The sequence below is a fragment of the Aegilops tauschii genome, chromosome 5, assembly GCF_002575655.3.
Source record: "Aegilops tauschii subsp. strangulata cultivar AL8/78 chromosome 5, Aet v6.0, whole genome shotgun sequence".
NCBI lineage: Eukaryota > Viridiplantae > Streptophyta > Magnoliopsida > Poales > Poaceae > Aegilops > Aegilops tauschii.
In genome coordinates this window covers 554518518-554535905 of record NC_053039.3, presented here as the reverse complement: position 1 = coordinate 554535905, position 17388 = coordinate 554518518, and positions in this window count along the sequence as shown.

Sequence of the window (17388 nt, the reverse complement as noted above, 5' to 3'; positions counted from 1 at the left end):
TGCAGCGGTAGTATAGACATTTGGAATGCACTAAAATGTTGGTAGGAGTAGGTTACATGCATTATACAGCAAGCGAAAAAATTTAATTGGACATAACATGGATTCATACTACCGAATAGCATTTAATTGCACTAAATTGTTGGTATGAGTAGCTTTAAATAGCATTTTTATAGTAAAACGGGGTAAGACTCTCTCTTTGTGTGGTGTGAATAGTTTTATTTTTTTCGTTTTCTTTTTGGTTGAGGGGAGTGCGAATTGATTTGGTACGTACAAGTACAATATTACACGTTAGGCTTGTCCCTAAAATTCAACCCTGAGCCGAAAGGCCCGCTAGTTCAAATCGGTGTGGGGTACTTTTGTAACACACCGTACATTTTGGACAAGCGCGTGCCTAAGTCATGGTTCACCCCCTCCCATCGCCTCCTTTTTGCCATTCGAAATCCTAGGCCGCCATAACCTCTCCGCTCTAGCCGCGAAACCGCGCCCTCCTCCGTCCGCCACCTCACCGCTGCCCAGCCGGAGCCTCTTCCCCGACAACGTCGTCCACCGCAACAGCTCGACGTCCCTCGTCCACCTCCCCGGATGAGGATCCGTCGTCCATCTCGTTGTCCTGCCGGTTCAGCCGCCCTGTCCTCCACCTCCAAGGAGCTGCTCCGACGATCGCCTCGTCTATCGCGACTGCTCCATCCCCACAGCGCCGCCTTAACCTGCTCCACCGGAACCGCGGCATCCTCACCGACTCCTCGGATGAAGCCGAAGCCTACTCGGCGCCACCAAAGAGGTTGTACACTCATCGCATCGCACCTTCTCCTTAGCTCGACCTCCCGGCGCCGACGGTGCTCCATCCCGCACCCCCATGGAGCGGCTACCTTGAAGCCCGGCGCCGCGGGCGACATCTCCACAGCGGCTCTCCCCCAGTGTGAGGCCCCATCGGCGGCGGCGTCCATACGAGCTGGATCTGCTGCTGCTCCGGCTCTCGCTCGCTCGCTCGCTCGCGCTGCTGCTACTGCTCCTGCTCTCGCTCGATCGCTCGCTCGCCCAGCTGCTGCTGCTCCGGCTCTCGCTCGCGCTGCTGCTGCTGCTGCTCCGGCTCTCGCTCGATCGCTCGCGCTGCTGCTGCTGCTCTCCCCCTTGCTCGCTCGCGCTGCTGCTGCTCCTGCTCTTGCTCGATCACTCGCCCAGTTGTTGCTGCTCCGGCTCTCGCTCGCTCGCTCGCGCTGCTGCTGCTGCTCTCCCCCTCGCTCGTGCTGCTGCTCTGCTTCGATTTAGCTACACTTCAGTCGACTGAATCGACTTTTGGGTCAGTCGATTTTTAGGGGGTGGGGGGGCTTGCTACCTCTTGAGCACTACGTTGGTTTTCCCTTGAAGAGGAAAGGGTGATGCAGCAAAGTAGCGTAAGTATTTCCCTCAGTTTTTGAGAACCAAGGTATCAATCTAGTAGGAGGCTACGCGCGAGTCCCTTGCACCTACACAAACAAATAAATCCTCGCAACCAACGCGATAAGGGGTTGTCAATCCCTACACGGTCACTTACGAGAGTGAGATCTCATAGATATGATAGGATAATATTTTTGGTATTTTTATGATAAAGATGCAAAGTAAAATAAAAGCAAAGTAAAAAAGCAACGGAAATAACTAAGTGTTTGAAGATTAATATGATGAAGATAGACCCGGGGGCCATAGGTTTCACTAGTGGCTTCTCTCAAGAGCATCAGTATTTTACGGTGGGTGAACAAATTACTGTTGAGCAATTGACAGAATTGAGCATAGTTATGAGAATATCTAGGTATGATCATGTATATAGGCATCACGTCTGAGACAAGTAGACCGACTCCTGCCTGCATCTACTACTATTACTCCACTCATCGACCGCTATCCAGCATGCATCTAGAGTATTAAGTTCATAAAAACAGAGTAACGCCATAAGCAAGATGACATGATGTAGAGGGATAAATTCATGCAATATGATAAAAACCCCATCTTGTTATCCTCGATGGCAACAATACAATACGTGCCTTGCTGCCCCTACTGTCACTGGGAAAGGACACCGCAAGATTGAACCCAAAGCTAAGCACTTCTCCCATTGCAAGAAAGATCAATCTAGTAGGCCAAACCAAACTGATAATTCGAAGAGACTTGCAAAGATAACCAATCATACATAAAAGAATTCAGAAGATACAAATATTGTTCATAGATAAACTTGATCATAAACCCACAATTCATCGGTCTCAACAAACACACCGCAAAAGAAGATTACATCGAATAGATCTCCACGAGAGAGGGGGAGAACATTGTATTGAGATCCAAAAAGAGAGAAGAAGACATCTAGCTAATAACTATGGACCCAAAGATTTGAGGTAAACTACTCACACTTCATTGGAGGGGCTATGGTGTTGATGTAGAAGCCCTCCGTGATCGATGCCCCCTCCGGCGGAGCTCCGGAACAGGCCCCAAGATGGGATCTCGTGGGTACAGAAGGTTGCAGTGGTGGAATTAGGTTTTTGGCTCCGTTTCTGATCGTTTGGGGGTACGTAGGTATATATAGGAGGAAGGAGTATGTCGGTGGAGCAACAGGGGGCCCACGAGGGTGGAGGGCGCGCCTGGGGGGGTAGGCGCGCCCCCCTACCTCGTGGCCCCCTCTTTTGTTTCTTGACGTAGGGTCCAAGTCTCCTGGATCTTGTTCGTTCCAAAAATCACGTTCCCGAAGGTTTCATTCCGTTTGGACTCTGTTTGATATTCTTTTTCTGCGAAACTCTGAAATAGGCAAAAAACTGCAATTCTGGGATGGGCCCCCGGTTAATCTGTTAGTCCCAAAAATAATATAAAAGTGAATAATAAAGCCCAATAATGTCCAAAATAGAAGATAATATAGCATGGAGCAATCAAAAATTATAGATACGTTGGAGACGTATCAAGCATCCCCAAGCTTAATTCCTGCTCATCCTCGAGTAGGTAAATGATAAAAACAGAATTTTTGATGCGGAGTGCTACTTGGCATAATTTCAATATAATTCTTCTCATTGTGGCATGAATGTTCAGATTTGATATGATTCAAGATAAAATTTTAATGTTGACATAAATGCAATAATACTTCAAGCATACTAACTAAGCAATTATGTCTTATCAAAATAACATAGCCAAAGCAAGTTATCCCTACAAAATCATATAGTCTGGCTATGCTCCATCTTCCCCACACAAAATATTCATATCATGTACGACCCCGGTTTTGGCCAAGCAATTGGTTCATACTTTTAACGTGCTTCAGCCTTTTCAATTCTTACGCAATACATGAGCGCAAGCCATGGATATAGCACTATGGTGGAACAAGGTATAATGGTAGGGGTTATGTGGGAAGACAAAAACGAGAAAGTCTCACATCAACGAGGCTAATCAACGGGCTATGGAGATGCCCATCAATTGATGTTAATGCGAGGAGTAGGGATTGCCATGCAACGGATGCACTAGAGCTATAAGTGTATGAAAGCTCAAAAAGAAACTAAGTGGGTGTGCATCCGACTTACTTGCTCACGAAGACCTCGGGCATTTGAGGAAGCCCATCATTGGAATATACAAGCCAAGTTCTATAATGAAATTTCCCACTATTATAAGAAAGTGACAAAATGAGAGACTCTCTATTATGAAGATCACGGTGCTACTTTGAAGCACAAGTGTGGTAAAAGGATAGTAACATTGTCCCTTCTCTCTTTTTCTCTCATTTTTTTATTTGGGCCTTTTCTCTTTTTTTTATGGCCTCTTTTTTTTATTTAGTCCGGAGTCTCATCCCGACTTGTGGGGGAATCATAGTCTCCATCATCCTTTCCTCACTTGGGACAATTCTCTAATAATGATGATCATCACACTTTTATTTACTTACAACTCATGAATTACAACTCAATACTTAGAACAAAATATGACTCTATATGAATGCCTCCGGCAGTGTACCGGGATATGCAATGAATCAAGAGCGACATGTATGAAAGAATTATGAACGGTGGCTTTGCCACAAATACAATGTCAACTACATGATCATGCAAAGCAATATGACAATGATGGAGCATGTCATGATAAATGAAACGGTGGAAAGTTGCAAGGCAATATATCTCGGAATGGCTATGGAAATGCCATGATAGGTAGGTATGGTGGCTGTTTTGAGGAAGATATAAGGAGGTTTATGTGTGAAAGAGTGTATCATATCACGGGGTTTGGATGCACCGTCGAAGTTTGCACCAACTCTCAAGGTGAGAAAGGGCACTGCGCGGTACCGAAGAGGCTAGAAAATTGCGGAAAGGTAAGTGTGTGTATAATCCATGGACTCACATTAGTCATAAAGAACTCATATACTTATTGCAAAAATTTATTAGCCCTCGAAGCAAAGTACTACTACGCATGCTCCTAGGGGAAGGGTTGGTAGGAGTTAACCATCGCGCGATCCCGACCGCCACACAAAGGAAGACAATCAACAAATACTTCATGCTCCAACTTCGTTACATAATGGTTCACCATACGTGCATGCTACGGGAATCACAAACTCCAACACACATGTATTTTTCAATTCCACAATTACTCAACTAGCACAACTATGATATTACCACCTTTATATCTCAAAACAATTATCAAGCATCAATTTTCTCATGATATTAATTAAAGCAAATTGCCATGCTATTTTAAGACTCTCAAAATAATCTAAGTGAAGCATGAGAGATCAATAGTTTCTATAAAACAAATCCACCACCGTGCTCTAAAAGATATAAGTGAAGCACTAGAGCAAAACTATATAGCTCAAAAGATATAAGTGAAGCACATAGAGTATTCTAATAATTTCCGAATCATGTGTGTCTCTCTCAAAAGGTGTGTACAGCATGGATGATTGTGGTAAACTAAAAAGCAGAGACTCAAATAATACAAGACGCTCCAAGAACAACACATATCATGTGGTGAATAAAAATATAGCTCCAAGTAAAGTTACCGATGGGAGTACACGAAAGAGGGGATGCCTTCCGGGGCATCCCCAAGATTTGGCTTTATGGTGTCCTTAGATTATCTTGGGGGTGCCATGGGCATCCCCAAGCTTAGGCTCTTGCCACTCCTTGTTCCATAATCCATCAAATCTTTCACACAAAACTTGAAAACTTCACAACACAAAACTTAGCAGAAAATCTCGTGAGCTCCGTTAGCGAAAGAAAACAAAAGACCACTCCAAGGTACTGTAATGAACTCATTCTTTATTTATATTGGTGTTAAACCTACTGTATTCCAACTTCTCTATGGTTTATAAACTCTTTTACTAGCCATAGATTCATCAAAATAAGCAAACAACACACGAAAAACAGAATCTATCAAAAACAGAACAGTCTGTAGTAATCGGTAACTAACGAAAACTTCTGGAACTCCAAAAAAATCAGCCAAAATAGGAAGACCTAGAAAATTTGTTTATTGGTCAGCAGCAATTGGAATCAATATTTTATCACGTTCTGGTGATTTTTAACAATTATTTTCATGAATAGAAAGTTTCTGGAAATTTCTGCAAGATAAAATAACTATCATCCAAGAACATCCTATAGGTTTAACTTGGCACAAACACTAATTAAAACATAAAACACATCTAACCATAGGATAGATCAAATATTTATTCCTAAACAGAAGCAAAAAACTAAAAACTAAAAATAAAATTGGGTTGCCTCCCAACAAGCGCTATCGTTTAACGCCCCTAGCTAGGCATAAAAGCAAGGATAGATCTAGGTATTGCCATCTTTGGTAGGCAATCCATAAGTGGCTCTCATGATAGATTCATATGGTAATTTTATTTTCTTCCTAGGGAAGTGTTCCATGCCTTTCTTTAATGGAAATTGGAATCTAATATTCCCTTCCTTCATATCAATAATTGCACCAATCGTTCTAAGGAACGGTCTACCAAGAATAATAGGACATGAAGGATTGCAATCTATATCAAGAACGATAAAATCTACGGGCACATAGTTCCTATTTGCAACAATAAGAACTGAAGGAAATATGGCCTAGAGGCAATAATAAAGTATTATTTATTTCCTTATATCATGATAAATGTTTATTATTCATGCTAGAATTGTATTAACCGGAAACATAATACATGTGTGAATACATAGACAAACAGAGTGTCACTAGTATGCCTCTACTTGACTAGCTCATTAATCAAAGATGGTTATGTTTCCTAGCCATAGACATGAGTTGTCATTTGATTAAACGGGATCACCTCATTAGGAGAATGACGTGATTGACATGACCCATTACGTTAGCTTAGCACACGATCGTTTAGTATGTTGCTATTGCTTTCTTCATGACTTATACATGTTCCTATGACTATGAGATTATGCAACTCCTGTTTACCGGAGGAACACTTTGTGTGCTACCAAACGTCACAACGTAACTGGGTGATTATAAAGGTGCTCTACAGGTGTCTCCAAAGGTACTTGTTGGGTTGGCGTATTTTGAGATTAGGATTTGTCACTCCTATTGTCGGAGAGGTATCTCTGGGCCCACTCGGTAATGCACATCACTATAAGCATTGCAAGCATTGTGACTAATGAGTTAGTTGTGGGATGATGTATTACGGAACGAGTAAAGAGACTTGCCGGTAACGAGATTGAACTAGGTATCGAGATACCGACGATCGAATCTCGGGCAAGTAACATACCGATGACAAAGGGAACAACGTATGTTGTTATGCGGTCTGACCGATAAAGATCTTCGTAGAATATGTGGGAGCCAATATGGGCATCCAGGTCCCGCTATTGGTTATTGACCGGAGACGTGTCTCGGTCATGTCTACATAGTTCTCGAACCCGTAGGGTCCGCACGCTTAAAGTTACGATGACAGTTTTATTATGAGTTTATGTATGTTGATGTACCGAAGGCGTTCGGAGTCCCGGATGAGATCGGGGACATGACGAGGAGTCTCGAAATGGTCGAGACGTAAAGATCGATATATTGGACGACTATATTCGGACTTCGGAATGGTTCCGAGTGATTCGGGTATTTTTCGGAGTACCGGAGAGTTACGGGAATACGTATTGGGCCTGATTGGGCCATACGGGAAAGAAGAAAAAGGGCCTCAAGGGTGGCCGCACCCTTCCCCTTGGTCTGGTCCGAATTGGACTAGGGAAGGGGGGCGCCCCCTTCCTTCCTTCTCTTTTTTCCTTCCTCTTTTCCTATTCCATATGGGAGGTGGAATCCTACTAGGACTAGGGAGTCCTAGTAGGACTCCACAATTGGTGCGCCCCCTCCTAGGGCCGGCCTCCTCCTCCCTTGCTCCTTTATATACGGGGGCAGGGGGGCACCCCATAGACACAACAATTGATCCTTGAGATCTCTTAGCCGTGTGCGGTGCCCCCCTCCACCATATTACACCTCGATAATACCGTTGCGGAGCTTAGGCGAAGCCCTGCGTCGGTGGAACATCATCATCGTCACCACGCCGTCGTGCTGACGAAACTCTCCCTCAACACTCGGCTGGATCGGAGTTCGAGGGACGTCATCGAGCTGAACGTGTGTAGAACTCGGAGGTGCCGTACGTTCGGTACTTGATTAGTCGGATCGTGAAGACGTACGACTACATCAACCGCGTTGTGATAACGCTTCCGCTGTCGGTCTACGAGGGTACGTGGACAACACTCTCCCCTCTCGTTGCTATGCATCACCATGATCTTGCGTGTGCGTAGGAAAATTTTGAAATTACTATGTTCCCCAACAGTGGCATCCGAGCCTCGTTTTATGCGTTGATGCTATGCACGAGTAGAACACAAGTGAGTTGTGGGCGATATAAATCATACTGCTTACCAGCATGTCATACTTTGGTTCAGCGGTATTGTGAGATGAAGCGGCCCGGACCGACATTACGCGTACGCTTACGCGAGACTGGTTTCACCGTTCGGAGCACTCGTTGCTTAAAGGTGACTGGCGGGTGTCTGTCTCTCTCACTTTAGTTGAACCGAGTGTGGCTACGCCCGGTCCTTGCGAAGGTTAAAACAGCACCAACTTGACAAACTATCGTTGTGGTTTCGATGCGTAGGTAAGAACGGTTCTTGCTAAGCCCGTAGCAGCCACGTAAAACTTGCAACAACAAAGTAGAGGACGTCTAACTTGTTTTTGTAGGGCATGTTGTGATGTGATATGGTCAAGACATGATGTGATATAATGTGTTGTATGAGATGATCATGTTTTGTAACCGAGTTATCGGCAACTGGCAGGAGCCATATGGTTGTCGCTTTATTGTATGAGATGCAATCGCCATGTAATAGTTTTACTTTATCACTAAGCGGTAGCGATAATCGTAAAAGCAATAAGTTGGCGAGACGACAACGATACTACGATGGAGATCAAGGTGTCGAGCCGGTGACGATGGTGATCATGACGGTGCTTCAGAGATGGAGATCACGAGCACGGTGCTTCAGGGATGGAGATCACAAGCACAAGATGATGATGGCCATATCATATCACTTATATTGATTGCATGTGATGTTAATCCTTTATGCTTCTTATCTTGGTTTGCTTGACGGTAGCATTATAAGATGATCTCTCACTAAAATTTCAAGATAAAAGTGTTCTCCCTGAGTATGCACCGTTGCAAAAGTTCTTCGTGCTGAGACACCACGTGTTAATCGGGTGTGATAGGCTCTACGTTCAAATACAACGGGTGCAAAACAGTTGCACACGCGGAATACTCAGGTTAAACTTGACGAGCCTAGCATATACAGATATGGCCTCGGAACACAGAGACCGAAAGGTCGAGCGTGAATCATATAGTAGATATGATCAACATAGTGATGTTCACCATTGAAACTACTCCATCTCACGTGTTAATCAGACATGGTTTAGTTGCTTTGGATCACGTAATCACTTAGATGATTAGAGGGATGTCTATCTAAGTGGGAGTTCTTAAGTAATATGATTAATTGAACTTAAATTTATCATGAACTTAGTCCTGATAGTATTTTGCAAATTATGTTGTAGATCAATAGCTCGCGTTGTTGCTTCCCTGTTTTATTTTTTATATGTTCCTAGAGAAAATTATGTTGAAAGATGTTAGTAGCAAAGATGCGGATTGGATCCGTGATCTGAGGATTATCCTCATTGCTGCACAGAAAAATTATGTCCTTGATGCACCGCTAGGTGACAGACCTATTGCAGGAGCAGATGCAGACGTTATGAACGTTTGGCTAGCTCAATATGATGACTACTTGATAGTTTAGTGCACCATGCTTAACGGCTTAGAATCGGGACTTCAAAGACGTTTTGAACGTCATGGACCATATGAGATGTTCCAGGAGTTGAAGTTAATATTTCAAGCAAATACCCGAGTTGAGAGATATGAAGTCTCCAACAAGTTCTATAGCTAAAAGATGGAGGAGAATCGCTCAACTAGTGAGCATGTGCTCAGATTGTCTGGGTACTACAATCGCTTGAATCAAGTGGGAGTTAATCTTCCAGATAAAATAGTGATTGACAGAATTCTCTAGTCACCATCACCAAGTTAGTAGAACGTCGTGATGAACTATAGTATGCAAGGGATGACGAAAGTAATTCCCGAGCTCTTCGTGATGCTGAAATCGACGAAGGTAGAAATCAAGAAAAACATCAAGTGTTGATGGTTGACGAGACCACTAGTTTCAAGAAAAGGGCAAAGGGAAGAAGGGGAACTTCAAGAAGAACGGCAAGCAAGTTGCTGCTCAAGTGAAGAAGCCTAAGTCTGGTCCTAAGCCTCAGACTAAGTGCTTCTACAAGGGACTGGTCACTAGAAGCGGAACTACCCCAACTATTTGGTGGATAAGAAGGATGGAAAAGTGAACAAAGGTATATTTGATATACAGATTATTGATGTGTACTTTACTAGTGTTTATAGCAACCCCGCGGTAATTGATACTGGTTCAGTTGCTAAAGAGTAGTAACTCGAAAACGGGAGTTGCAGAATAAACAGAGACTAGTAAAAGGCGAGGTAACGATGTGTGTTGGAAGTAGTTCCAAGATTGATATGATCATCATCGCACACTCCTTGTACTTTCGGGATTAGTGTTGAAACTAAATAAGTGTTATTTGGTGTTTGCGTTGAGCATGAATATGATTTGATCATGTTTATTGCAATACAGTTATTCATTTAAATTAGAGAACAATTGTTGTTTTGTTTACATGAATAAAACCTTCTATGGTCATACACACCAACGAAAATGGTTTGTTGGATCACGATCGTAGTGATACACATATTCATAATATTGAAGCCAAAAGATGCAAAGTTAATAATGATAGTGCAACTTATTTGTGGCACTGCCGTTTAGGTCATATTGGTGTAAAGCGCATGAAGAAACTCCATACTGATGGGATTTTGGAATCACTTGATTATGAATCACTTGATGCTTGCGAACCGTGCCTCATGGGCAAGATGACTAAAACGCCGTTCTCCGGAACTATGGAGAGAGAAACAGATTTGTTAGAAATCATACATACAGATGTATGTGGTCCGATGAATATTGAGGCTCGTAGCAGGTATCATTATTTTCTGACCTTCACAGATGATTTGAGTAGATATGGGTATATCTACTTAATGAAACAAGAGTCTGAAACATTTGAAAAGTTCATATAATTTCAGAGTGAAGCAGAAAATCATCGTAACAAGAAAATAAAGTTTCTACGATCTGATCATGGAGAAGAGTATTTAAGTTACGAGTTTGGCCTTCAGTTAAAACAATGTGGAATAGTTTCACAAATTCATGCCACCTGGAACACCACAGCATAATGGTGTGTCCGAACGTCATAACCGTACTTTATTGGATATAGTGCAATCTAAGATGTCTCTTACCAATTTACCACTAATCGTTTTGGGGGTTATGCATTAGAGACAGCTGCATTCACGTTAAATAGGGCACCATCAAAATCCGTTGAGACGGCGCCTTATGAACTGTGGTTTGGCAAGAAACCAAAGTTGTCGTTTCTTAAAATTTTGGGGTTGCGATGCTTATGTGAAAAAGTTTCATCCTGATAAGCTCAAACCTAAATCGGAGAAATGTGTCTTCATAGGATACCCAAAGGAGACAGTTGGGTACACCTTCTATCACAGATCCGAAGGCAAGACATTCGTTGCTAAGTATGGATCCTTTCTAGAGAAGGAGTTTCTCTCGAAAGATGTGAGTGGGAGGAAAGTAGAACTTGATGAGGTAACTGTACCTGCTCCCTTATTGGATCACAGAAATCTGTTCCTGTGACTTCTACACCAATTAGTGAGGAAGTTAATGATGATGATCATGTAACTTCATATCAAGTTACTACCAAACCTCGTAGGTAAACCAGAGTAAGATCCGCACCAGAGTGGTACGGTAATCCTGTTCTGGAGGTTATGTTACTAGACCATGACGAACCTACGAACTATGGAGAAGCGATGGTGAGCCCAGATTCCGCAAAATGGCTTGAGGCCATGAAATCTGAGATGAGATCCATGTATGAAGAACAAAGTATGGACTTTGATTGACTTGCCCAATGATCGGCGAGCCATTGAGATTAAATGGATCTTCAAGAGGAAGACGGACGCTGATAGTAGTGTCACTATCTACAAAGCTAGAATTGTCGCAAAAAGGTTTTTGACAAGTTCAAGATGTTGACTATGATGAGAGTTTCTCACTCGTATCTATGCTTAAGTCTGTCCGAATCATGTTAGCAATTGCCGCATTTTATGAAATCTGGCAAAGGGATAAACAAAACTGCATTCCTTGATGGATTTATTAAAGAAGAGTTGTATATGATACAACCAGAAGGTTTTGTCAATCCTAAAGGTGCTAACAAAATATGCAAGCTCCAGCGATCCATCAATGGACTGGTGCAAGCATCTCGGAGTTGGAATATACGCTTTGATAAGTTGATCAAAGCATATAGTTTTATACAGACTTGCGGTGAAGCCTGTATTTACAAAAAAAAGTGAGTGGGAGCACTACAACATTTCTGATAAGTATATGTGAATGACATATTGTCGATCGGAAATAATGTAGAAATATTCTGCAAAGCATAAATGAGTGTTTGAAAGGAGTGTTTCAAAGAAAGACCTCGGTGAAGCTGCTTGCATATTGAGCATCAAGATCTATAGAGATAGATCAAGACGCTTGATAAGTTTTTTTCAATGAGTACATACCTTAACAAGATTTTGAAGTAGTTCAAAATAGAACAGTCAAAGAAAGAGTTCTTGCCTGTGTTACAAGGTGTGAAATTGAGTAAGACTCAAAACCCGACCACGGCAGAAGATAGAAAGAGAATGAAAGTCATTCCCTATGCCTTGGCCATAGGTTCTATAAAGTATGCCATGCTGTGTACCAGATCTATTGTATACCCTACACTGATTTTGGCAAGGGAGTACAATAGTGATCTAGGAGTAGATCACTGGACAGCGGTCAAAATTATCCTTAGTGGAATAAAGGATATGTTTCTCGATTATGGAAGTGACAAAAGGTTCATCGTAAAGAGTTACGTCGATGCAAGTTTTGACACTAATCTAGATGACTCTAAGTCTCGGTCTAGATACATATTGAAAGTGGGAGCAATTAGCTAGAGTAGCTCCATGCAGAGCATTGTAGACATAGAAATTTGCAAAATACTTACGGATCTGAATATGACAGACCCGTTGACTAAAATTATCTCACAAGCAAAACATGATCACACCTTAGTACTCTTTGGGTGTTAATCACATAGCGATGTGAACTAGATTACTGACTCTAGTAAACCCTTTGGGTGATGGTCACATGACGATGTGAACTATGGGTGTTAATTACATGGTGATGTGAACTATTCATGTTAAATCACATGGCGATGTGAACTAGATTATTGACTCTAGTGCAAGTGGGAGACTGAAGGAAATATGCCCTAGAGGCAATAATAAAGTTATTATTTATTTCCTTATATCATGATAAATGTTTATTATTCATGCTAGAATTGTATTAACCGGAAACATAATACATGTGTGAATACATAGACAAACAGAGTGTCACTAGTATGCCTCTACTTGACTAGCTCGTTAATCAAAGATGGTTATGTTTCCTAGCCATAGACATCAGTTGTCATTTGATTAACGGGATCACCTCATTAGGAGAATGACGTGATTGACTTGACCCATTCCGTTAGCTTAGCACCCGATCGTTTAGTATGTTGCTATTGCTTTCTTCATGACTTATACATGTTCCTATGACTATGAGATTATGCAACTCCCGTTTACCGGAGGAACACATTGTGTGCTACCAAACGTCACAACGTAAATGGGTGATTATAAAGGTGCTCTATAGGTGTCTCCAAAGGTACTTGTTGGGTTGGCGTATTTCGAGATTAGGATTTGTCACTCCGATTGTCGGAGAGGTATCTCTGGGCCCACTCGGTAATGCACATCACTATAAGCCTTGCAAGCATTGTGACTAATGAGTTAGTTGCGGGTTGATGTATTACGAAACGAGTAAAGAGACTTGCCGGTAACGAGATTGAACTAGGTATCGAGATACCGACGATCAAATCTCGGGCAAGTAACATACCGTTGACAAAGGGAACAACGTATGTTGTTATGCGGTCTGACCGATAAATATCTTCGTAGAATATGTGGGAGCCAATATGGGCATCCAGGTCCCGCTATTGGTTATTGACCGGAGACGTGTCTCGGTCATGTCTACATAGTTCTCGGACCCGTAGGGTCCGCACGCTTAACGTTACGATGACAGTTTTATTGAGTTTTGATGTACCGAAAGAGTTCGGAGTGCCGGATGAGATCGGGGCGAGGAGTCTTGAAATGGTCGACAAGTAAAAATCGATATATTGGACGACTATATTCGGACTTCGGAAAGGTTCCGAGTGATTCGGGTATTTTTTGGAGTACCGGAGAGTTACGGGAATTCGTATTGGGCTTTAATGGGCCATACGGGAAAGGAGAGAAAGGCCTCAAAAGGTGGTTGCGCCCCTCCCCTTGGTCTGGTCCGAATTGGACTAGGGAAGGGGGGCGCCTCCTTCCTTCCTTCTCTTTTTCCCTTCCCCTTTTCCTATTCCATGTGGGAGGAGGAATCCTACTAGGACTAGGGAGTCCTAGTAGGACTCCAACCTTCTGGCGCACCCCAGGGGCTGGCCGGCCTCCCTTGCTCCTTTATATACGGGGGCAGGGGGGCACCCCATAGACACAACAATTGATCCTTGAGATCTCTTAGCCGTGTGCGGTGCCCCCCTCCACCATATTACACCTCGATAATACCGTTGCGGAGCTTAGGCGAAGCCCTGCGTCGGTGGAACATCATCATCGTCACCACGCCGTCGTGCTGACGAAACTCTCCCTCAACACTCGGCTGGATCGGAGTTCGAGGGACGTCATCGAGCTGAACGTGTGTAGAACTCGGAGGTGCCGTGCGTTCGGTACTTGATCGGTCGGATCGTGAAGACGTACGACTACATCAACCGCGTTGTGATAACGCTTCCGCTGTCGGTCTACGAGGGTACGTGGACAACACTCTCCCCTCTCGTTGCTATGCATCACCATGATCTTGCGTGTGCGTAGGAAATTTTTTAAAATTACTACGTTCCCCAACAATAGTAGGGGGCGGTGAGGTCTCCGCGGCAGCATAGCTGGCCACGGGAGGCAGGAGCATGCGGCACGACTGGCGCTGCTTTGGGTGGCTGGAGCAAGAAGACCAGAGGTTGAAGAAGCACTACGGCCGTTGGATGGACATCGTACGGTCACTGGAGCTAGAATCGTTCATATTGACTAAGTTGACAAAGCACTCCATCCCCTGTCAACTTAGTAGGCCCACAAGTCAGCCACCCACCAAGGTGGGTCCCAACTAGCAAGGGGGTATTCATTTTTTTGTGCGTAATAAGGAGACACTTCCGGTGGGTCCGAGCTGACAGCGGGGGGAACGTTTTTTTCGCGAAATACGGTGACCCGTCCGGTGGGTCCCAGCAGTCAGGGGGGAAACATTTTTTCGCAAAATACGATGGCCCATCCGGTGGGTCCCTGCTGTTAGGTGGAGGAATCATTATTTTCCACATAATAAGGATGCACTTCTTTGCTGCGGCGGTGGACCCAGCTGTCAGCCTCTCCATGTACAGTACACTTCCGATGGAAGTCATTCCTTGACCACGTTGATGACGCCGCGTTCCATTGCATGCATGCGTCCATGGGCGTGGTGCGTCCCCACTGTCAGCCTCTCACGTACAGTCATGTTCCGATGACTCTCGGTTGTTGACCACGTTGACCATACCGTGCCGAATGCACCAAAGGCCGGTGGACGATGGCGAGGCCCCAGACTGGAACGACCCGGAGATGGGGAAGACGGGGCAGTGGAGTCGCAGATGAAGAGGAGTGGGAAACTTGACTGGTTCGGGTGCGCGGCAGCACAGCCGCAGTGCCGCCCACGGGAGACAGGAGCAAGAAGAGGTTGAAGAAGGAGCACGGCTGTTGGATTAACATCCAACGGTCCAGCTGCTAGAATCATTTGTTGATTAAGTTGACAAAGCCCTGCGTACACGTCCTCTTAGTAGGCCCACAAGTCAGCCACCAAGTCTGACGGGTCCCAGCTGTCAACGGGAGGAATAATTTTTTCGCATAACAAGGAGGCACTTCCTTCCATGCGAAGATGCAGCTGGTGGGTCCCATCTGTCAGGTGGAGGAAACATTTTTTCAGCTTAATAAGGAGGAACTTTCCTTGCGTGCGACCATGGACCTCGTGGGTCCCAGCCGTCAGGCTCTCCACGTACAGTCCTCTTCCGATGACTCTCGTTTGTTGACCACGCCGCGCAGAGCGCAGCGAGGCGGTGGACGACGGCGAGGCCCCGGACGGGAACGACTTGGAGATGGGAAGATGCGGCAGTGGAGTCGCATATTGAGTGGAGGAGAAGGGTTATAACTGTTTCTGGTGCAGCGTGGGGCTGCAGTCGGTGGAGAATAACAGGAGGTGTGGAGGGGTGGAGGGATAGCCTGGCCGGCGGTGGGGTATCGCTTCGCAGCGATGCGTGCTAAGCAGAGCCGCTAGCCGCCGGATGCCGGACCAGGCGGCCCCGGCGACGCTGGAGGAAGAAGACGAGAGATTGAAGGTGCATGCCGACCAAGTTGACAACGCCCTGCGTAGGCTTCGACCTATTGGCCCACATTTCAGCCTGCAAAAATGTGGCATATATTTAACCCATGTTTTCTAGAATGTACAGTCCATTTGCTGGGCTGGGTGAACAAATAATTTCACGTTAATGCGGGCCATTTATATTATCTAAGAAATCCCAGTCCATTTGCACTTCCTTCAAATACACGAATTAGCTGGGCTCGTTATATATATAATGTTATGTTAGAAGGAGCAATTAATATAAAAAATAAACCAGAGAGGCACATTTATATATATATAATTAACAAATTAGCGAGTTATTGCTCAAAATAAAAATGAGCGTGTTATTATTACATTGGTCCTTAAAATCTTCGCAAGCTTTTGTACGCAATCACAAGGATTTTCCTTGCGTGTGAGTCAAAAACAACCAGGATTTTCCTTACCAACTTCTGTTAAACATTTACTTTTATAAGTTAATAACACATGGGATGTTTTCATAATGTATATATAAGTCTCTATAAAATATACGATAATAGTAATAATATAAATATATATAATGTGGTTAAAAAAATACATTGGGCTGCCGATCTTTAAGAAAAAGCCCATAGCCCGGTATGGACCTCAAAAAATAAGTTGAAATCACTGTCACCCGTATGTCGTGGGCTACGCATGTTAAAATCCAAAACCTAGGCCTAGCTGATACTTGTTCGCCCTCTGGAAAAAAATGATACCAGATCCCCGAGCGAACTGGATTATAGAGGGGATCGGCGGCACGACTGAAGAAGCACATCAGGAGAGATTTTTTTCTTCAGTGGATGGCTCTCGATGGCGTTTTTTTACTTGCCTTTGCACCACACCACTTGTATTTTTAGCCTCCCAGTCCGTGGTGGACCAGCAACCCATTTGCTGGGCGGGCCAACCTACAGAAACCAGCACTCGATTTTTCATCAAGCCCAAAAAACAATGCAGTACTATGTTTGTTTTGAGGCCGAAAACATTACGACAGGGGTTGAGCGGGGGAGGGGGCAAGACAGAGCAAAAAGATTAAAAAGAGCTGATGCGCCATTGCTACCCTAACAAAGCAGGTGCAATTCTTCTCGGGAAGAAGGTGTGCCGTTGACACCCACACGTCACATACCCCACAGTAGGCATACTAACAAGTTCACACACAAGCACAACAGAAAAGGTAAACATTCGTATCAAACTCAGGTTCACAGGACACGTTCATATTCATAGCCAACATTCACTATCAACAACTCAAAATATTCATATATACACAAGTTCAGCATGTCTATGGATCCAAATGATTGATAGATCACAC